The sequence below is a fragment of the Trachypithecus francoisi genome, unplaced genomic scaffold (genome assembly GCF_009764315.1).
Source record: "Trachypithecus francoisi isolate TF-2019V2 unplaced genomic scaffold, Tfra_2.0 Lachesis_group0, whole genome shotgun sequence".
NCBI classification, from domain to species: Eukaryota; Metazoa; Chordata; class Mammalia; order Primates; family Cercopithecidae; genus Trachypithecus; species Trachypithecus francoisi.
The window spans coordinates 68,675,373-68,697,244 of NW_022681453.1; the positions used below are offsets into that span (position 1 = coordinate 68,675,373).

At 43.1% G+C, this 21,872-nt stretch overlaps 1 protein-coding gene across 2 annotated transcripts in view; it reads left to right on the forward strand.

Moving 5' to 3' along the window:
* Positions 1-3,493: 3,493 nt before the first annotated feature.
* GPR156 (G protein-coupled receptor 156) overlaps positions 3,494-21,872 on the forward strand; it is a 116,944-nt gene continuing 98,565 nt past the window's right edge. For both annotated transcript variants that reach the window (XM_033211106.1, XM_033211107.1), the window contains exon 1: positions 3,494-3,677. The gene's annotated coding sequence lies outside the window, so the exon portion shown is untranslated. The remainder of the gene's footprint in view (positions 3,678-21,872) is intronic.

Consider the following 21,872-nt stretch of genomic DNA (forward strand, 5'->3'; position numbering starts at 1 on the left):
TGCCCACTACTGCTCTGGAGTGATCTCAGTGTTTATGTTCCTTCCCCGGCTTAGAAGTAGCAGAGGAAGAGATCTTAGTAGGTGTCGTGGCCAAGGGTTGTTTGCTTGACTCCTGGGGGCTCTACCCCCAGAGAAATGCAGGTTATCAATTGCTGAGTGCAATCAGCCCAAGATGGAGGGTTCGTGCTTTGGACCCAAGTCAGGGGTTCCCTGTCTGGTGAGTGGTGTGGAATCCGTGAGAGATGGACCGGCCTCCTTTCTTGGGTCTATTGCAGCTTGTTGGTATGGAGAAGGCACTTAGGGTCTTTGCTCCTTCTTTAGTGCAAGGGTGGCAAGGGGAGTTCCACGGCAGAGGCAGTGGCTGAGAGGTTTTCAGTTGCCCCTGGAGGCACTGTCCTGGGAGTCGCTGAGTTGGTATTGGCTGGATAGCTCTGGTGGGGAGTGGCTGGAAGCCCAGGCCTGGAGGACCTGCCCAGTGAGGAGATATGGGAATGGGCACCCACAAAACAGTCTGGCCACTTTTCTATAGGGCTGCTCTGGTATGCTTAGGGCCTGCTCCAGTCCCTAGTCACCTCAGATTTTCCAGAACCTGGAGGTGTCCCCAGTGAAGGCTGTGACACAGCAAAGATGGCAGCCTGTCCCTCCCCCTGGGAGCTTTGTCCCAGGGAGGTATGGACCTGTTGCTGGCCCAAAGGCACCTGTAGGAAGTGGCTGAAGACCCTGTTTGGGAAGTTCCACCCAATGAGGAGGAACAGGCTGGGGACCACTTAAAAAAGCTGTCTGGTCATGTTTCTGTATAGCAGCTGTGCTGTGCTGGGGGTCCACTTCAGCTCCTGGTCACCTCAGACACTCCACAACCCAAAGACTGGAAGAGCTAAGTCACCCAGACAGCAAAGATGGCAACCTAGCCCTCCCTCTAAGAGTGCCATCCCAGGGGGAATTCAGATCTCTGTCACAGCTGAAGAGCTCAGGCGGGGTGGTGGCTGGAAGCTCTGGTTCGGAGGTCACACCCAGTGAGTAGGAATGGGATTGGGCACCCACTTAAAGTAGCAGTCTGGCCACATTTTGGTAGAGTATCTGTGCTGTGCTGGGGCATCCCTACAGCCCCAGATCATCTCAGACTCTCCAAACCCTGAAGGCTGGAACAGCTAAAGCTCCTGAACAGCGAAGATGTTGGCCTATCCCTCGCCTGGGAGCTCCTTCTTAGGCAGGTGCTATGTCGCTACTGGTAGCTGGCTGGAATTCCAAGCCAGTGGGTCTTATCTACTGTGAGGTGTCGTGGAAGTGGGCCCTTTGGGCTGTTGCTGCCCAGTCCTCCGGATTCAGCCTCTTTCCTAGGAGTATGAATGGGAATGTAAACTCCCTCTTTGTTGGAGATGCAGCTACTTTTGCCAGAAAGCCCAAATATCTAAGGCTCCAGTGTGCCTGAGTGGCTGCTCTGCTGAGACTCCATGTAGCCCTGTCTGGCAGACTGAAGACTGAAGGCCCTGCTGGTGGAGTGGATTCACAAGGAGATCTCCTGACCGGAGGGTTGCAAAGATCTGTGGGAGAAGCATGGTTTCCGGGGTCGCTCATTCACTTACCATTTCCCTGGGCGGGGGAAGATCCCCTGGCTCCCTGATGCTCCCAGATGGGATGTTGTCCTGTCTTGCTTTTCCTTGCTCTCTGCGGGTCAAGTTGTTTCCTTGATTAATCCCAATGCAAGTACCCAGATGTTTCAGTTGAAGGTGTGTCTACTCGTCCCTTCTGTTCCTCTCCGTGAGAGCCACGCACATTATCTGCTTCTTGTCATCCATCTTGGCCACTCCCCGTCCTTGTGAAAGTTTATACTGTATTACATTGCACAGGAAAGTTACTGCAGATTTGGGAGTGGGACAGAGGATAGAGGATGTTGGCTTGTTTTGTCAAGAGAGTGACATTCTTAAGTCTGTGTTGGTAGTGGGGATAGGAGGCAAGAAAATCAGTTAGGAAATTATTGAAACAATTCAGTCCCAGATAATCAAAGCCTATCAAGAGCAGCAGTGTGAGAATGCTGAGAAGGGGACAGTTTCCAGAAACATCTCAGAGGTAAACATGGCAGGCCTGGAAGATGAAAACCTTCAGTGCCTGGCAACTGAGGGGTTGGAAATCCTCCAATCTGAGAAAAGAGAACACTGGGATTGGAGGTGGGGGCCAAGCTGGGAGAAAGATTTTAATATCTTCCAGAATATAGAGAGGGGTTGATGAGAGTAACAGGTGAAGAGCCCAGGGGAATTCCCAGGTAAAATAAAAGCCCCACAGAGATCAGAAGGGCAAATCCTCAATCTAGAACCACAGAAGTGAAGATTTGGCTCTAGACTCTGAAGTCACCTCTCCTAGGGAAAAAAGATGGATCCAGGCCTTTTTAACTCAGGCAGCCCCCAGGGAGGAGACAGATGGTCCTCCTCAGTTTCTGCACGTTCCAAATGAAAGGGTCTGGCTGCCTAGAATGAGAGATCTGGAGAGTCCTGGGTAAAATCTCAGACATAATTCTTTCTCCTGAGAAACCAGCTTTTGGCTTACTGCCTTGAGGAAAACCTTGTTTATCCTTCTTTCTTCCTCTCATTTTCTCCCTCAGTAGAATTCTGTGAAAAGAAGTCTTTGGGGTATCACAGTGTGTAAAACAGCTAGCTAAGAACGTCGCCACTGTCTTGTCCCAGTGGGGTCTGCGGGCCTGGCCTCTATCTTCCCCTACAACTAAAGATTTCCTCTGGGCAGTTGTAAAAATGTGGAATGTCCTAATGCACGTAGATACGTCTGAGATTTTAAAATAAATGAAACTTAAATATAATATGGAAAGTCTAAGTGGATTCCCAGGACCCTTTTCAGGTTCCCCTCTATGTTTCTCCTTGAGGGTGTCTTAAACACAACACCTCACACATATTTTTAAGCGGAAGACAGTGGGCTGGGTGCGAACATCTTGTTCATCTTGTTTGTGGTCTTCTGTTAGCATTCTTGGAAAAAGAAAAGTACTTGTCTGATTAAAAAATAAGCAAAAACTCAACGTAAAGAATTTGGCAATCCCAGAGGGTATAAAATAAGAAAATTAATTGGTAACTCCGACCCTACTCCAGAAACAAAAATGAGCATTCGCGGAGAATCCTTCCAGTCTCCTTACCGAGGCCGGCTAGGGACCCGAACCTGAAGCTCCTCGCCCCGGGGCCAGCTCCTCCGGCAGCCTCTGGCTCGAGGCCCGGGAAGGGGCGCTGAGGGGAAGGCGCCCCCCAGGAAAGGTCTCCGAGGAGACGGCCGGAGGCGGGGCCGCCCCAGGGGACTGGGCGGCCAAGCAAGGAGAAAGAACCAAGGAGCTGGAGGAGCCGCGCGGCGCGTGGAGTCCGCAAGGTCTCGGAGCCCTCCCGGCCCTCGCGGGAGAGCGGGGTCGAGGCGCGCCACGCGAGCGGCGCCAGGGAGGGGCGGGCAGGCGTGGCTCAGCCAGTGCCCCGGCCAGAGGCGCCCTGCGCCCCGCGCACACCTCAGAGGCAGGCGCCGCCGTCCCGCCGCCTCCACGCCCGGCTCCCGGCGCAGCGATGGGCGCAGGCCCCTGTCTCTGCCCCAGCCCGCCCCTTCCAGGCCCGCGAACCCGCGAGACGCCGGGGAACCGTGGGGTTTCTGCACATAGCAGCGGGCTTGGCGCTTCTCGGCGGTCCGACACCGATGAGGTGAGCACAGCGACCTTAAGGATCCACAAAACTTCCAACAGTTCATTATTAAGTGAAAGTGGAAAGGGGGAGGGGCTTTCTCTCCTTTCCAGAATCTGGGCAGTTTCTTTGGAACCGATAAAGAAACTCTTAGGAACTTGAGGTGAGCACGGATCACTCATTAGGGATGCGAGTGGCAATTTCAATGAAAGAGGCGGGAGAGTACTGTAATTTGGTGTGAAGATGGGGCCGTGGGTTTTCTGCTGAATAAGCGACAGCCTGTGCTGAAAATGAGAGATCCCGGAACAGTTTTCCACCGCCTGTAGACTTTCCAGAGTCTCCTCACACCGAATCTACTTTGCAGGGCATGTTCACTCCAAGACTGCAGAGTGGCGGGCACGATGGGCTCCCCCATGGGGATTGCAAAGTCCTGAAAAGGGACAATTTTATTGCACTGCGTCTGTTGAACTGCCTTGCTTCTGGGCACGAGGGAGTCACCTGAAAGCTGCAGCATCCTTGTACCCTGGCAAGCAGCCCTTTCCAAGTTAGCTCTGTCAGAAACTAGAGGCCTCTAGGTAGAACTCAAGGTATTCATGTGCTCGTGAAGAATACAAACCTTGAGGTTTTAAAAATCGAATTTTGTTAAGATTTCAGGATAGAAATCTGGGAAGAGAAGTCATGGCACGGCGTAACTTACCCCTTCGTTGGTTTTCTAGGTACATGCATGCTGGAATTAGAGGTAAATGATGTCCTAGCCTATCATGAAATGTCTTTCCTGGTGTAGTTCTTTAAACCAGGATATGGAGGATAACATTACATGTTTGCATCCTAGGTAAAAGGGAAAGGTTTTCAGATGGGGGTTACACAGTGGGAGAAATTGTTGATATAGTTGTATTAGGCAGCAAGGCCTGCAAAGAAAAACTTATTTTTCTCCACCAGTGACTGAATTCTGCATAGAGTGTCTCCTCGCAGTCTGGGTAGCAGCCCGGCTTGCAAAAACAGTGCTGCTTTCATTGCTGCAGGTGGAGCAAATGGGCTTGTGGATAAATGGCTAAGGAAGCATTTGCTTACAGGTTAAGGCAATTTGAGTCTGGAGAATAAAGTGCTTTAGCAGGCTTTGCTTGAGTTAGGGGTCCCTTGGGAGGAATAGAGGTGGCTTTCTGTTCCCCATTTTGCCAGCCTAATTCCCCTTCAGGGACACCACTGTCTCTGGAATGTTCCCTCTATTTCCCTTTCTCTTCCACCCCCAGCTTTTAGCTTCTCCCCATTCCCCAGTAAAGTCTAGAATTGAGCCTAGTCAGAGTCAAAGTTCTGATAGCCTGGGGATATACAACTTCAAGCCTGGTGAAGGCAGAAATGAGACCTAGGAGAGAACCAAGATGGGTGAGATGAAACAACTTCCAGCCTAGAAGGCTCTCAAAAGAGTGGAAAAATAATGACTGAGGGAAACGTTATCTGGAAAGGAGAATAGGTGCTTAAGTGTTTGTTTCCAGCTGAGGGTTTTTTTTTTTTTTTTTTTTTTGAGACGGAGTCTCGCTCTGTCGCCCAGGCTGGAGTGCAGTGGCCGGATCTCAGCTCACTGCAAGCTCCGCCTCCCGGGTTTACGCCATTCTCTCGCCTCAGCCTCCCGAGTAGCTGGGACTACAGGCGCCCGCCATCTCGCCCGGCTAATTTTTTGTATTTTTTTTTTTAGTAGAGACGGGGTTTCACCGTGTTAGCCAGGATGGTCTCGATCCAGCTGAGGGTTTTAATAGTTCCATTTTTGTTCTTTAACCATAAGGGAATTTCCATATAGGGTAGGAGGAGGATGAGACCTTCTCTGAAAACTGCATCCTTCTCCCTGAATTTGCATTTTATTACATTCTCATGTAGGTTTCAGAGATTAATTGAGAGAAGGGGGAGAGAGGAAAGAAGCCAGAGGCTCTGACATGCTGCAGAAACAGTGCAACATGGACTGACTTGAGCTGCAAAGGTGGATTTGGGCGTTGAAGGGAATGTTCTGCATTTAATTAAAAAAAAAATCAAAGGCTTTATTTTGCAAAGGTCTTGGGAATCAGAACATTCATGTTTAATTGCTGATGAATTTTGCCTGATAAAGGATGCAAATCACTATCTCACCTTTTTTCTCCAGTACTTTATTATGAAAAATTTTAGGCATGCAAAGATGTTATCTACCTCTCATTTTATAAACTTACTATCTTAAAACAAACTTGTTAATAAAAATCAGTGTTTAGAATCCAGACATATGTGATCTGGTCCTGGACAGAGCTTGAATCAGAAGGTGTTTCGGATATAGATGTGTGAAGGATATTAACATTTTAAGAAAAAAATACGGATCTTATTCTTCTGATTTTCCCATAAGAATCTTGAGCAGACCCCTTAACTGCCTTCTTTTTCCCATTCTTAAAATGTCAGTCAGTTGGATGATATCACTCCCCTGCTTAACACCCTCCAATGGCTTCCCTTCACACTGTGAATAACATTTAACTCTCCACCAGGGCTTGTGATCTGGTCTGGTGACCTTATATTCTATGCCCATCTTCTCGCTTACCATTGTCCTTGCTCTTCCCTCTGCCTGAACACTCTTCCTTCAGACACTGCCACTGCTTCTTTTCTCAGCTCATTCCAGTTTCTTTTCATACTCTCTAGAATGATAGCCACCTGATCTAAAACAGCCTGTGGTCACTCCCTGTTCTCTCACCCTGCTTTATCCTTCTTCATGGCACTTAGCACTTTCTGACACTATATAGTATATGTGTTTCCTTATTAATTGGGCATATTCCCCACTCTAATGTAAACTCCATCAAGACAAGGAATTTTTTTGTCTTATTTATGGCTGTGTTCCTGTTTGGTGTATTATGAGCAATTAATAAATAACTGTTGGATTAATTAGGTAATTAAATTACACAAATAAAGCATTGACTCCCATAAGGGTGGCAGAACCCTTAGTAAAATACTAGAAGTCCTTTCAGGTAATTTGTAATTCAAGTTAATCAATATTTGATAGGTAAATGATGACCCTGGAGATCAGTGGCCTCTTTTATTCTCGCAGCACTTCTCAGCTGAATCCTTTGCTAATAGCTAGGCCAGTTTTGACAAACCCACATCTCAAACAAGACATAAAATATTTCAGTCACAGAACTTTTCCTCATGTCTCTTTCTAGTCACCCCCACCATACAGAAGCAGCAAACCTTGTTCTGATTTCTAATATCATAGATTAGTGTTGCTGGTTCCTGAACTTCATGTAAGTGCAATTACACAGTATGAACTCTTGTGTTTGGCTTCTTTTCTACACAATGTCTGTGATATTCATCCGTGCCATTGCGTGTATCAGTAGTTCATTTCTTTTTATTCCAAGGTAGTGTTCATTGTATGAATATTGACCATGTGTTTATTCGTTCTCTTGTTGATAGATACTTGGGTTGTTGCCAGTTTGTGACAATTTTGAACAAAGCTGCTGTGAACCTATAAAGGGTCTGCCTCATCCTGAGTCTTCTGTACTTTATATGAAAATCTTCCTTTGTGCCACCAGTGCGGAGAGAAGTATGGCGATGTTATGCGGGCTGTGACCGATATAGCAGCCTGCACGCACCCCAGCCAGTGCTCTCTCTAGACAGCTCTGCTGGGAGCTGACCTGCTTCCCACTTTAGAGGGAGAGCACTTGGAAAATGAGTGTCTAACAAATTAGCAAGCCCTCCAGTGCACTCTTAAGTGCTTTAAATCCTTGAAAGAGACACTGTAGAATGCCTGCTGCCATCGCTCTTGTATTTCCCTCCTCAGGTCCCCATCCCAGTACAAGCTGACTGTAATCAGCCTCTGAGTATTATGCTACTGAGCGGTTTAAACATTCATGAGCAAGAGTCTTGTTCAGAGCCTAATAAAATATTTATGTGTTTCCATGGGGCATTGGTTTCCATCTAGACTTCTCAAGGCGTTTTTCTGAGATGCATATCATAATTGTGAACTCAGACAGTGATCAATGATACGGCCCTGTGTTGTTAAACCCCACCACACAGAGCACCTTGCTTTCTAGGGATGGAGAAGAATGAGCACACAGAAAAATGGACATGAATAGTGTCTAGATCAAGAGAAAGACTACATGTACTGATAAAAATGGCTTGAGTAAAGAGGGGTCTGTTAATATAGTACCAACAAAGGTATGAATCCAGAGAGGAGAGTGAAGAGAACTTGTTAAAATGAGAGGAATGCTGGGATGCATTTATTCCACATGGAAGAATGGGAGAATCAGCATTGTAAAATGCATAGTTCCTTTGACACTCATGTGGATGAGGCTCATATGAGACAACTGTGCTCAGTGCTGTAATTATCACAACCTGCTATGAGAGGATGAGAGTAGAAGTGGAGGCTAGGCAGCGTTTCCAGGTAGAGCCAGAGAGCTATTCCAGGAGGAGTCAACATTTCCCTTCAAGGAAGAAGTGGCTTTGAGTCAGGTTCTGAAGGAGGTGTGCTTTTTGACTGGCAGCTGTGGTGTGGAAGGGCCTTTCCAGAGAGACAGAATAACATGATTGAGTGAGGGCCAAAGTGCCAGTGTGGTATGAGTAAGGAGAGAAGGTGGGTGGATGGGGGTCAGGGCAGAGTTGCAACAAGAGATAAAGCAGGAGAGCTCAAGGCTAGCTTATGAAGGCCACAGGAGGATGGACTTTTGTCTGTTTGCTGGAGGGCCATGTAACTTTCGGCCAGAGATTGGCTTACATTTTGAGCAGTTCTTAGGAAGTATATCCACCCTAGGCAAGGCCTTGAGATACCTTTATGTCCAAGGCACTTCCAGAATATTCAGCTGTGTATGAAACAGTATGAATACTCTGTGTAGTCTACTCTAACAGAGGTAAACCAGAGGCAGTCAGATACACTCAGTATACTCCTAAGACTGACCAGAAACAGGCCTCACCAGGCACCTTTCTGCCCCCAGCCCACAAACACTCAGAATATTCTGAGTCAGATTGAATCCACAGCATCCTTTAGGCTTCCTCATGACCACTTTGCCTCAGCTTGGGGAGTTGCAATGATCTAAGTATCCCCTTATCACCTGAACACAAATCTGGGCCAGTATACCTCAGACATGGGTTGCCAGGCAACTGAGAGCTAAGTGATGAGGCTGGCCAATCATCCCCACAAAGCCCAGGTCTGCTTTGACCAGGCCATCAGGCTCTGACCAGAGAGGCAACTTGGGGGTTGAGGTCATGCAGACTGCTGACCTGGAGACAAAACTACCAGGCCCCTTCCATATGTCTTCTTTATTTGGGTTGCAGATTCCTATTCAAAAATGCCTCAGGATGTTTAATTTTTAACCCATAATAAAAATAGTGAAGTAGGGAGGAGTGTTGAACATGTCAATCATCTATACCTTATGTTGTCATTGGGAAGAAATAACTGTGGAAACGATTGTCCTCTGGGAAAGTCAGTCTTCAGTCTTGCAATGAGGAGCTTTGCGTATGTAGAGATTAGCTAGAAAGCTCTGGAGTTCTGATGGTGAGAAGGGATTTCTTGGGTCAAGGATAGGAAAGGGCAGGGGAGAACCTTCATGATTCTGCCCAGAGCTTTGCTGCTTGGAATTACTCTTCTGCTGCCATGGGTAGCATGGGGTTTCAGTGACTGAAAACACCCAGGAAAGTGTGCTGTGGGTCTTCATGTTGCCATCTGCCTACACTGGAATGTCAGACCATCAGTCGGCACTGCCACCTCTCCATCTTGAGTTTCTAAGAGTTATTGAGAAAACCTTGAAAGGGAAGGCAGAAGTGGATGTCTTTTTTTTTTTTTTTTTTTTTTTGAGACGGAGTCTTGCTCTGTTGCCCAGGCTGGAGTGCAGTGGCGCAATCTCGGCTCACTGCAAGCTCCGCCTCCCGGGTTTACGCCATTCTCCTGCCTCAGCCTCCCGAGTAGCTGGGACTACAGGCGCCCACCATCTCGCCCAGCTAGTTTTTTGTATTTTTTAGTAGAGACGGGGTTTCACCGTGTAGACCAGGATGGTCTCGATCTCCTGACCTCGTGATCCACCCGTCTCGGCCTCCCAAAGTGCTGGGATTACAGGCTTAAGCCACCGCGCCCGGCCAGAAGTGGATGTCTTAATTAGGGAAATGCCAAGGTCCTAAAGTTGTGGTCTAGGTTGAAGGTGTGGTAAGGGCCTGAAGGCATTGGTCTGGCAGTACTTCAGACCAACAAAGTTTTTCTTGGCTCTTATCTAAAATATTCCTGATTTTCTGCCTGAGGTGGAATCTCTCAAGTGCTGCATTAATCAGTCTTTTGGCTGAACAGGTAAATAGGGTTCATGATTAATTGAGTGCCTTTTCTTTTTTTAAAGTTTCAGCTTTTATTTTACATTAAGAGGATACATGTGTAGGATTGTTACATGGGTACATTGGACCCAGGTCATAAGCACAGTACCCAATAGGTAGTTTTTCAACCCACGCCTCCTCCCTCCCTTCCCCCTCTAGTAGTCTGCAGTATCTGTCATTCCTGCGTTTATACCCCTGTGAGAACGTGTGGTATTTTGTTTTCTGTTCCTGCATAAATTCACTTAGGATAGGCCTCCGACTGCATCCATGTTGCTGCAAAGGACATGATTTCATTCTTTTTTATTCTATGGTGTTTATGTAGCACATTTTCTTCATCCAGTACACTGTTGATGAGCACCTAGGTTGATTCCACGTCTTTGCTATTTTGAATAGTGCTGTGATGCACATATGCATGCATGTGTATTTATGGTGGAATGATTTATATTTCTTTGAATATATACCCAGTAATGGGATTGCTGGGTCGAAGGTAGCTCTGTATTTAAGATTTTTGAGAAATCTCCAAACTTCCTTCCACAGTGGTTGAACTAATTTGCATTCCCACCAACAATGTATGTGTTCCCTTTTCTTCACAGCCTTGCCAGGATCTGTTGTTTTTTTGACTTTTTAATAATAGCCATTCTGACTGGTGGGAGATGGTATCTTATTGTGGTTTTATTTGCATTTATCTGATGATTAGTGATGTTGAGCATGTTTTCATGTTTGTTGGCCACACTTGTATGCCTTCTTTTAAGAAGTGTCTTTTCATGTCTTCTGCCTGCTTTTTAATGGAGTTGTTTTTTGCTTGTTGATTTGTTTAAATTTCTTATGTATTTTGGATATTAGACCTTTGTCAGATGCATAGTTTGTGAATATTTTCTCCCATTCTGTAGGTTGTTTATTCTTTTGATGGTTTCTTTTGCTGTGCAGAAGATCTTTAGTTTAATTAGGTCCCACTTGTCAATTTTTGTTTTTGTTGCAATTCTTTGTGGGGACTTGGCCATAAATTCTTTGCCAAGGCCAATGTTGATAAGGGTATTTCCTAGGTTTTCTTCTACGATTTTTGTAGTTTGAGGTTTTACATTTAAATCTTTAATCCATTTTTAGTTAGTTTTTGTATACAGTGAAAGGTAATGGTCTAGTTTCATTCTTCTGCATATGGCTACCAGTTATCCCAGCACCATTTATTGAAAAGGGAGTCCTGTCTCCATTGCTTGTTTTTGTCAGCCATGTTGAAGATCAGATGGTTATAGGTGTGCAGCCTTATTTCTGAATTTTGTATTCTGTTCCATTAGTCTATGTGTCTATTTTTGTACCAGTACCACGCTGTTTTGACTATACTCTGGCAAATTCTTTGGAATTAGTGAAAATAGGGACACAATTTATGAAGACCTCTGGGATGTAGCCAAAGCAATGTTAAGAGGAAAGTTTATAGCCATAAATGCCTTCCTCAAGAAGCTAGAAAGATCTCACATTAACAATATAACTTTGAATTTAAAGGAACTACAAAAAGGACAAACCAACCCCAACTCTAGCAGAAGAGAAGAAATACCTAAAATTGAAGAAAAACTTAATGAAATTAAGATGCAAAAATCCATATGAAAGATCAATGAAACAGAGAATAGGCTATTTGAAAAAATAAATAAGATTGATAGACTGCTAGCTGGGTTAATAAAGCGGGAGGAGAGAGAGAGAGAGAGGAGAGGGGGGAGAGAGAGAGAGAGAGAGAGAGAGAGAGAGAGAGAGAGGATCCAAATAAGTACAATAGAAATAACAAAGATGACATTACAACTGATCCTACAGAAATACAAAAGACCCTTGGAGAAAACTATGAACAATTCTATGCACACAAATTAGAAAATCTAGAAGAAATCAATCAATTCCTGGAAACAATCTCCCAAGATTGAATCAGGAAGAGATTGAAGTCCTGAATAGATCAACATCAAACTCTGAAATTGAATCAGTAATAATAATAATAATAATAATAATAATAAAAAACCCTACCAACCATAAAAAGCCCTGGACCAGATGGATTCACAGCCACATTCTATGAGGCATACAAAGAAGAACTAGTACCAATCCTACTAAAACTTACAGAAATTAGAGGAGCAGGGGCTCCTCCCTAATTCATCCCATGAAGCCAGCATCAGCCTCACATCCAAATCTGGCAGAGATATGATGAAGAGATACGATTTTTGTGCCTATGTTCAGACCAATATCCCTGATGAACATAGACACAAAAATCCTCAACAAAATACTAGCGAACCAAATTCAGCAGAACATCAAAAAGTTAATTCACCGTGATCAAGCAGGCATTATTCCTGGGATGCATGGTTGGTTCTGTAATAAATGTGAGTTGCCATATAAACAGAATTAAAAGCAAAAACCATATGATCATCTGTGTCATCTCAATAGACACAGAAAAAGCTTTTGATAAAATCCAACATCTCTTCATCATAAAAACTCTCAACAAACTAGGCATTGAAGGAACATACGTCAAAATAATAAGGGCCATCCCTGATAAACCTACTGCTGACATCATACTGAATGGGCAAAAACTGGAACCATTCCCCTTGAGAACTGGAATGAGGACAATTCCCCTTGAGAACTGGAATGAGGCAAGGATGCCCACTCTCACCACTCCTATTCAAGGTAGTGCTAGAAGTCCCAGCCAGCACAGTCTGGCAAGATAAAGAAATAAAAGGCATCCAAATAAGAAAAGAAGAAGTTGAACTATCTCCCTTTGCTGACAATATAATTCTATACTTAGAAAACCCCAAAGACTTTTCCAAAAGGCTACTAGAACTAAAAACTATTTTTAGCAAAGTTTCAGGATACAAAATCAATGTACAAAAATCAGTAGCATTTCTAAACACCAATAGCGTCCAGGCTGAGAGTCGAATCAAGAACATGATCCCATTTACAACAGCTGCAAAGAAAATGAAATACCCAGGAATACAGCAAACCAAAGAGGTGAAAGAGCTCTACAAGAAGAACTACAATATACTACTGAAAACAGTTAGAAACAATACAAATAAATGGAAAAATATACCATGCTCATGGATTAGAAGAATCAATATCATTAAAATGACCATACTGCCCAAAGCAATGTATACATTCAATGCTATTCCTATCAAACTACTAACATCATTCTCTACAGAATTAGAAAAAAAATTCTAAAACTCATATGGAACCCAAAAAGAGCCTGAATAGCCAAAGCAAGCCTAAGCAAAAGAACAAAGCTAAAGCATCACACTACCCGAGTGCTTTTTCTGAACAGATGTTTCAATGATTCTGTGATTGTTCATGAGCCAGTGACGGCTGCCTGCTTTTGGATGCTGCTAGGATAAATGCAGAAGATCTGAGTAAAGAGGGAGAGGGAAACATAACAGCAGGAGAGAGGAAAAGGGAAGAGAGTAGTGACGTGCTGAGATCGCAGAGGTTGTGGGTACCCAGTTATCTGCAAGTGAGAAACAGGGATAAAAGAAGATCAAATAACTACCCATGGGAATTTTACATGCAAATATTGCTGACTTCCAAGGCAGCTGTGAGGAGAAAGGAAGGGAGGAGACACAAAGGCAGCTGTCACAGTCAGTCTGAGGAATATTAATAAAAACTTGACACACGAAAACACATGGCCATATCACAACAGCCTGGGTCCCAGCAAGGATGTCTGTTCAAACCCCTCTTTCACGTTTCCATATATTCATTCATAGTATTAGGTATTTTGCAAGACATTTATTTGCACTTGCAAAGGTACACAAATGCAAAGCACTTACAGGGGTAAACTATCCTAAAATATTAGTGGTGAGATTATAAATGATTATTTGTATTTTTTCAACTTATCTATATTTCTCATGATTGTTTTAAGAAGTGTGAATTTCTATGATAATCAGAAAAACACTAAGGAGAAAAGGGGTTAAGTACAGAGACAAAGAAAGAGGCATGGGGTGGGGAGAGAGGATTGCAGAAAAGAAAAATATGTTGGAAGATGAATGAAAAGTTAAATGTTTCACAGACTGCTAGCTTGTGCATATCTTTTCTTTATTATTGAATATTGAATATCGTATGTTTATCACCCTCAGAAGATCTGGAAGTACTGATTGGCATGAAACTGAATTGCAAATACTGAGCTAAGTATCACACCTCAAACACCATTGCCTTGGCCAATGCCTTTCTGTGTGTGACATGTGGCTTCCAGTGGTGCTCAAAGTATTTTCCACCAAAGGCTAATACAGAAGACTTCAAACCTGGGCAGCAGCCTGTCTCCCACAGAGTTTAATATTTATGCTTGTAGCCACTGGGCCGGCTTTGTGCTTCTCATCTCTGAAGTATGGAACAGGAGCCAACAAAGGCTGTCAATAGTTGGAGTAGTGGGATTTTCCAAGACAAAAGCATGAGTTATTCTCGTCCACGTGTTCGCTGGCTGCTCACTGGCTCAGGCAGCCCCTTGGGAAGCTCTGTGGCTGAGGCTTCAGATAAATAGATGTCGTTTTTGTTTCACAACCACTGACCTTTTCCAGAGGCACTGTTGATTCTGGGCTTTAACTGGCTTCTGTTGAGTGACACAAGGTGAACCCTCTCTCCAGGAGCAGAAGCTCCTATCTGCTATTAACCACCACGATCAATTCAAAGCAAATGCCAGAGGAGCACATACCTCACTGAACTCTGGGGACTAGAGTTACTTGTAGTTATAAGTCTCAATAAATACTTTTTATATTTTAACGTTTGCATTTTTAAGTTATAAAAGTTATACACACTCATTGTAACAAGTCTAGTAAGACAGCAGTATATAAAGAAAATATGGCTGGGTACAGTGGCTCACCCCATAGTCCCAGCACTTTGGGAGGCCGAGATGGGTGGATCATTTGAGGTCAGGAGTTCAAGACCAGCCTGGCCAACGTGGTGAAACCCCATCTCTACTAAAAATTAGGCCGGGCACGGTGGCTCATTCCTGTAATCCCAGCACTTTGGGAAGCTGAAGCGGGTGGATCATGAGGTCAGGAGTTCAAGACCAGCCTGGCCAAGATGGTGAAACCCTGTCTCTACTAAAAATACAAAAATTAGCTGGGCGTGGTGGCAGGCACCTGTAATCCCAGCTACTCGGGAGGCTGGGGCCGGAGAATCACTTGAACCCGGGGGGCAGAGGTTCCAGTGAGGTGAGATCCCACCACTGCACTCCAGCCTGGGTGACAGAGTGATACTCCGTCTCAAAAAAAAAAAAAACCTTGACCAGGTATGGTAGCTCATGCCTGTAATCCTGGCACTTTGGGAGGCCAAGGTGGGTGGATCACCTGAGGTCAGGAGTTCGAGACCAGCCTGACCAACAAGGTGAAATCCAATCTCTACTGAAAACACAAAAATTAGCTGGACGTGGTGGCAGGCACCTGTAGTCCCAGCTACTCAGGAGGCTGAGACAGGAGAATTGCTTGAACCCGGGAGACAGAGGTTGCAGTGAGCCAAGATTGTGCCACTGCGCTCCAGCTGGGGCTACTGAGGGAGATTCCATCTCAAAGAAAAAAAAAAAAGAAAGAAAATATAACTAATCTCCACCTTCCTTCACTGCCATCTTTCTGACAAAACCACTATGTAAAGTGCCCAGGCTGGGCATGCTGGCTGACATCTGTAATCCAAGCACTTTAGGAGGCAGAGGCAGGAGGATAACTTGAGTCCAGGAGTTCAAAACCAGCATGGACAACATAGTGAAACTCCATCTCTATGGAAAGAAAAAAAAGTAGCCAGGTGTGGTGGTGTGCGCCTGTCATCCTAGCTACTTGGGAGGATGAGGTGGGAGGATCGCTTGAACCCAGGAGGTTGAGGCTGCAGTGAGCTGTGATCATGGCATTGTACTCCAGCTTGAGTAACAGAGTGAGACCCTGTCTCAAAAAAAAAGTTCCATGTGTATTCACATGTCATGATCACAGCTCACTGCAGCCTCAACATCTCCAGCTCAAGGGATTCTCCCACCTAGGCCTGCCAAGTAACTGGGACCACAGGCACATGCTACCACATCCATCTAATTTTTAAACATTTTTTATAGAAATGAGGCCTCACTGTGTTGCCCAGGCTAATCTTGAATTCCTAGGCTCAAGTGATCCTCCCACCTCAGCCTCCCAAAGTGCTGGGATTATAAGCATGAGCCACTGCACTCAGCCCCTTCACTCCTTTTCTATGTTTGAACAAACATATGAGTATGTAGACTTATTCTCTATTGTATGTGAAAATGGAATCATATAATATGTTATTGTTATTTCTTTCATTTTATTTAGTATATATTGTGTAAATTATTCTAGATTAACACATATAATTGATCCAATTTATTATTTTTAATAGCTATTTAATATTCCATTATAGGAAGTTCCATAATTTCTTCCCATTCATTACTTCCCCATTGATAGATATTCGTGTTTTTCTTCCAACTTTTTTTACACAACAAATTATGCCACAATAAACATTCTATATTTATTCCTGTACTTTGGGTTTTATTTTCATAGGAGGGATTCCCAAAATTGGCATTTTGGGGTCAAAGGGAATACACAATTTTAATTCTCACTGTGGGTCTCCTTTACAGCAGTTGTTTCTTTCCTCCTTTTGTCTTTTTCTCCCCTCTCCCACCACATTTCGCCAGGCGGGACTGTGTATTTAAGAAGGAAAGCCTGCAGTGAGAACTCCTTTGTGCCAAGTGTGGATTATATCAGCTCAGTGGGGAACGGAGACTGCAGTATCTCAGTTGCATTGTGTCTCTCTTGCTTTTGGTTGATCAGACTGTTTCCAATTCCCCTTGCTCATTTATCCCATGCTGTGGAATTATACATGGTCTTCATCTGTGGCAGGAGCATCTGAGGGGTGGCTTTTCGGGAGGGGTGTCCTTTCAGAGAGAATAGGCTCTGTTACTGTACTTTCTCACAAAGCTATATCTGGTATGTTTTTTTCTTATGCCCTTTCTTTAATAGTTGGATTGAAAAAGGTTCTTCGATTCCCATCCCGGTCTTCTGTCTTCATTTTGAGGACTTGGGATTTGGGGAGTTTTATGAATATATAATCAATCAACTGTAACTGATTATTTGACATGAGGATAATTAGTTAAGAAGGTAGGGGTGGTAGGGGTCTTGGAGCTTAAGGATCAGTGCCAAGCAACAGATGTGAACATTTTTAACAAATAATTTTAACAAACCTAGTATTAGGAGCAAGCTTCCCAGAAGTACTTGGCTTTCCTTTTTAATTTTGCCCTTGCTGGGATGTAAAACTTCAATCTAGTCCACCAGACTAGAGAGGAGTTGGATTCTCCACCATACCAGGGCTGGAGAGGAGAAAATGTCAGAGAAGCATTAAGGGAAGCTGATAAGTACAAATAAGTGAAATAAATATAAACAGTGAACTGACAAAATAGCAAAAAGTGAAAGAAATTTGAAAATCCTCAGCTGAAGATTATTGTGTAACCAGGGGTCCTGTGAGCTAGTGGACACTTTATACAAATCTGTGATCTCTAAAACATATCAGAAACCCCAATGTGAATCTGTGTTCAGAATGCAGCCATTAGCTAAGCAAGAGAAAGAAATCATCAAGTCCTGTTGGCAGATATTTTGCCATTGGCTTCTATAACATGCTGCAATTTTTACTCAGCAGCTTTGGAATGGATTTCTGTGTCCTAGGTTGAAAACTAAACTAAAAGAAAAACAGAATAGAAGTTACTGCAATTAATTTCTAAGGAGAAAATTTTAACTTTAGTTTGTGCATGTATATGCCTGCAAAGTAAGCATTACCCTTTATGTTAATACAAACTTTACATGAACGTTTAATTTTCAAATATACACTGACCAGTAATAATGATGGCAAACTTAGACTCTACAGTAGGTTTATGTTTTATTTATTTATTTATTTATTTTTTAATTATTATTATACTTTAAGTTCTAGGGTACATGTGCATAACGTGCAGGTTTGTTACTTATGTATACTTGTGCCATGTTGGTGTGCTGAACCCATCAACTTGTCAGCACCCATCAACTCGTCATTTACATCAGGTGTAACTCCCAATGCAGTCCCTCCCCTCTCCCCTCTCCCCTCTCCACATGATAGGCCCCAGTGTGTGATGTTTCTTTTCCCGAGTCCAAGTGATCTCATTGTTCAGTTCCCACCTATGAGTGAGAACATGTGGTATTTGGTTTTCTGTTCTTGCCATAGTTTACTGAGAATGATGGTTTCCAGCTGCATCCATGTCCCTACAAAGGACACAAACTCATCCTTTTTTATGGCTGCATAGTATTCCATGGTGTATATGTGCCACATTTTCTTAATCCAGTCTGTCACAGATGGACATTTGGGTTGATTCCAAGTCTTTGCTATTGTGAATAGTGCCGTAATAAACATACGTGTGCATGTGTCTTTATAGCAGCATGATTTATAATCCTTTGGGTATATACCTAGCAATGGGATGGCTGGGTCATATGGTACTTCTAGTTCTAGATCCTTGAGGAATCGCCATACTGTTTTCCATAATGGTTGAACTAATTTACAATCCCACCAACAGTGTAAAAGTGTTCCTATTTCTCCACATCCTCTCCAGCACCTGTTGTTTCCTGACTTTTTAATGACTGCCATTCTAACTGGTGTGAGATGGTATCTCATTGTGGTTTTGATTTGCATTTCTCTGGTGGCCAGTGATGATGAGCATTTTTTCATGTGTCTGTTGGCTGTATGAATGTCTTCTTTTGAGAAATGTCTGTTCATATCCTTTGCCCACTTTTTGATGGGGTTGTTTGTTTTTTTCTTGTAAATTTGTTTGAGTTCTTTGTAGGTTCTGGATATTAGCCCTTTGTCAGATGAGTAGAGTAGATTGCAAAAATTTTCTCCCACTCTGTAGGTTGCCTGTTCACTCTGATGGTAGTTTCTTTTGCTGTGCAGAAGCTCTTTAGTTTAATTAGATCCCATTTGTCAATTTTGGCTTTTGTTGCCATTGCTTTTGGTGTTTTAGACATGAAGTCCTTGCCCATGCCTATGTCCTGAACGGTATTCCCTAGGTTTTCTTCTAGGGTTTTTATGGTATTAGGTCTAACATTTAAGTCTCTAATCCATCTTGAATTAATTTTCATGTAAGGAGTAAGGAAAGGATCCAATTTCAGCTTTCTACTTATGGCTAGCCAATTTTCCCAGCACCATTTATTAAATAGGGAATCCTTTCCCCATTTCTTGTTTTTCTCAGGTTTGTCAAAGATCAGATGGCTGTAGATGTGTGGTATTATTTCTGAGGACTCTGTTCTGTTCCATTGGTCTATATCTCTGTTTTGGTACCAGTACCATGCTGTTTTGGTTACTGTAGCCTTGTAGTATAGTTTGAAGTCAGGTAGCGTGATGCCTCCAGCTTTGTTCTTTTGACTTAGGATTGTCTTGGCAATGCGGGCTTTTTTTTTGGTTCCATATGAACTTTAAAGCAGTTTTTTCCAATTCTGTGAAGAAATTCATTGGTAGCTTGATGGGGATGGCATTGAATCTATAAATTACCTTGGGCAGTATGGCCATTTTCACGATACTGATTCTTCCTATCCATGAGCATGGTATGTTCTTTCATTTGTTTGTGTCCTCTTTTATTTCACTGAGCAGTGGTTTGTAGTTCTCCTTGAAGAGGTCCTTTACATCCCTTGTAAGTTGGATTCCTAGGTATTTTATTCTCTTTGAAGTAATTGTGAATGGAAGTTCATTCCTGATTTGGCTCTCTGTTTGTCTGTTACTGGTGTATAAGAATGCTTGTGATTTTTGCACATTAATTTTGTATCCTGAGACTTTGCTGAAGTTTCTTATCAGCTTAAGGAGATTTTGGGCTGAGACAATGGGGTTTTCTAAATATACAATCATGTCATCTGCAAACAGGGACAATTTGACTTCTTCTTTTCCTAACTGGATACCCTTGATTTCTTTCTCTTGCCTGATTGCCCTAGCCAGAACTTCCAACACTATGTTGAATAGGAGTGGTGAGAGAGGGCATGCAGGTCTTGTGCTAGTTTTCAAAGGGAATTTTTCCAGTTTTTGCCAATTCAGTATGATATTGGCTGTGGGTTTGTCATAAATAGCTCTATTATTTTGAGATACGTTCCATCAATACCGAATTTATTGAGCATTTTTAGCATGAAGGGCTGTTGAATTTTGTCAAAGGCCTTTTCTGCATCTATTGAGATAATCATGTGGTTTTTGTCTTTGGTTCTGTTTATATGCTGGATTATGTTTATTGATTTGTGTATGTTGAACCAGCCTTGCATCCCAGGGATGAAGCCCACTTGATCATGGTGGATAAGCTTTTTGATGTGCTGCTGGATCCGGATTGCCAGTATTTTATTGAGGATGTTTGCATCGATGTTCATCAGGGATATTGGTCTAAAATTCTCTTTTTTTGTTATGTCTCTGCCAGGCTTTGGTATCAGGATGATGTTTGCCTCATAAAATGAGTTAGGGGGGATTCCCTCTTTTTCTACTGATTGGAATAGTTTCAGAAGGAATGGTACCAGATCCTCCTTGTACCTCTGGTAGAATTCAGCTGTGAATCCATCTGGTCCTGGACTTTTTTTGGTTAGTAGGCTATTAATTATTGCCTCAATTTCACAGCCTGCTATTGGTCTATTCAGGGATTCAGCTTCTTCCTGGTTTAGTCTTGGGAGAGTGTAAGTGTCCAGGAAATTATCCATTTCTTCTAGATTTTCTAGTTGATTTGCGTAGAGGTGTTTATAGTATTCTCTGATGGTAGTTTGTATTTCTGTGGGGTGGGTGGTGATATCCCCTTTATCATTTTTTATTGCATCTATTTGATTCTTCTCTCTTTTCTTCTTTCTTAGTCTTGCTAGCGGTCTATCAATTTTGTTGATCTTTTCAAAAAACCAGCTCCTGGATTCATTGATTTTTTTTGGAGGGTTTTTGTGTCTCTGTCTCCTTCAGTTCTGCTCTGATCTTAGTTATTTCTTGCCTTCTGCTAGCTTTTGAATATGTTTGCTCTTGCTTCTTTAGTTCTTTTAACTGTGATGTTACAGTGTCAATTTTAGATGTTTCCAGCTTTCTCTTGTGGGCATTTAGTGCTATAAATTTCCCTCTAAACAGTGCTTTAAATGTGTCCCAGAGATTCTGGTGTGTTGTATCTTTGTTCTCATTGGTTTCAAAGAACATCTTTATTTCTGCCTTCATTTCGTTATGTACCCAGTAGTAATTCAGGAGCAGGTTATTCAGTTTCCATGTAGTTGAGCGGTTTTGATTGAGTTTCTTAGTCCTGAGTTCTAGTTTGATTGCACTGTGGTCTGTGAGACAGTTTGTTATAATTTCTGTTCTTGTACATTTGCTGAGGAGTGCTTTACTTCCAATTATGTGGTCAATTTTGGAATAAGTGCGATGTGGTGCTGAGAAGAATGTATATTCTGTTGACTTGAGGTGGAGAGTTCTGTAGATGTCTATTAGGTCTGCTTGCTGCAGAGATGAGTTCAATTCCTGGATATCCTTGTTAACTTTCTGTTTCATTGATCTGTCTAATGTTGACAATGGGGTGTTGAAGTCTCCCATTATTATTGTATGGGAGTCTAAGTCCCTTTGTAAGTCTCTAAGGACTTGCTTTATGAATCTGGGTGCTCCTGTATTGGGTGCATATATATTTAGGAGAGTTAGCTCTTCCTGTTGAATTGATCCCTTTACCATTATGTAATGGCCTTCTTTGTCTCTTTTGATCTTTGATGGTTTAAAGTCTGTTTTATCAGAGACTAGGATTGCAACCCCTGCTTTTTTTTGTTCTCCATTTGCTTGGTAGATCTTCCTCCATCCCTTTATTTTGAGCCTATGTATGTCTCTGCATGTGAGATGGGTCTCCTGAATACAGCAGACTGATGGGTCTTGACTCTTTATCCAGTTTGCCAGTCTGTGTCTTTTCATTGGAGCATTTAGTCCATTTACATTTAAAGT